This window comes from Lonchura striata, chromosome 8 (assembly GCF_050655825.1).
Source record: "Lonchura striata isolate lonStrDom1 chromosome 8, ASM5065582v1, whole genome shotgun sequence".
NCBI lineage: Eukaryota > Metazoa > Chordata > Aves > Passeriformes > Estrildidae > Lonchura > Lonchura striata.
In genome coordinates this window covers 29,086,226-29,087,479 of record NC_140710.1, presented here as the reverse complement: position 1 = coordinate 29,087,479, position 1,254 = coordinate 29,086,226, and positions in this window count along the sequence as shown.

The following is a 1,254-nucleotide window of genomic DNA, read 5'->3' as shown; positions in this document are numbered from 1 at the left end:
TGGATTAGATCATTAAATAAAAGAAAGATCTAGAATAAAGGGTATGAGAGGAGTCCTTTTCCCTCCTTCCTTTTCCCCTCACAAAGTCCTATCTATCCCCAGTCTCTTAAAAATACCAGTCCGACACTTGGGATATATGAAGTAAGGACTTGTTTTCCTAATTTTCAGCTTAAAAAAAATTGTAGGGAAAGATTTGAGGACTTCAGAGAAAGTGCTTATTTTCAACCCTCTTTGGTTCTCCATTGGCTCAAAGTTGTTTGTATTCATTCTTTTGTAAAAGTACATTCATTACATAATCAGAAACACTGAAATCTCCCAGTTATACAAATTCTCACTCTGTTACTATGGCAAACCACTCCAAAAATACAGAGCAGCAGCACAAAAAAGTGCTTGGAACAACAGCTCTCAACTGCCAGTTTCTGCCAGTCAGAGCTTAGAAGCATCTGTAGTTGTTGAACTGTTCATACACAAGCAAGAATCCTGTCCTGCTTCCCGAGCAAACTGGCACCTCAAAAATAGAGATGGAGGAAGGGAAAAATTATTATCAGCACACAATGCTAGGAAACAAAAAACCCCAGAACATCCTCCTCCACAAAACCCTCAAAATAAACCCCAGAAAGCAGTTCTTACAGAATTCGACAACGCTGAAATCTGAAGTTTCAAGTGAGAGACTCGAGTTTAAAGAAAAACACATTTCACACCACCAGTTGATGCTATAGAGCAGGTCAAAGATCCCTGAATTCAGAAGTTCTTCACCTCCTGTCTCTGAAACACTCCCTGTTGGGGCATTAAGAAAAGCTCTGCTCAGCCTGAGTAAAGCTCAGCTCTCAGGGGGAGCAGTGACCTGCCCATCCCAATAAAAGCTCAGCAAAGGCAGCCACGAGCACCTGCCAGCTCTACAGACACCCCTCACAACCCAGAATTCATCCCTGGCTCCATGGAAGCAGCTCCTGGGACACTGCCAAAGGCTCAGCCCACGTGCCCAGCAGATGCAGGGCCCTGGGATTCATGGGCAGAAGACCACCTCAGTCTAGGAGTGTTTTATTTCTGTATCCCTGTGGGACACTCTTCTTTCCTTACCAAAAAGGCTCTGGCAAACAAGCTGCATTTTTTGGATATACATGACTGGAGTTAATACCATTAACAACCATTAGCAGAGGAGTAACTGGGAGACAGCAGCAGCAAAGCACTTCACACATTCAGCCCACCACATCTTGGAACTCGAGAGAGACAGACAGGGGAGGGAGGGAGAGA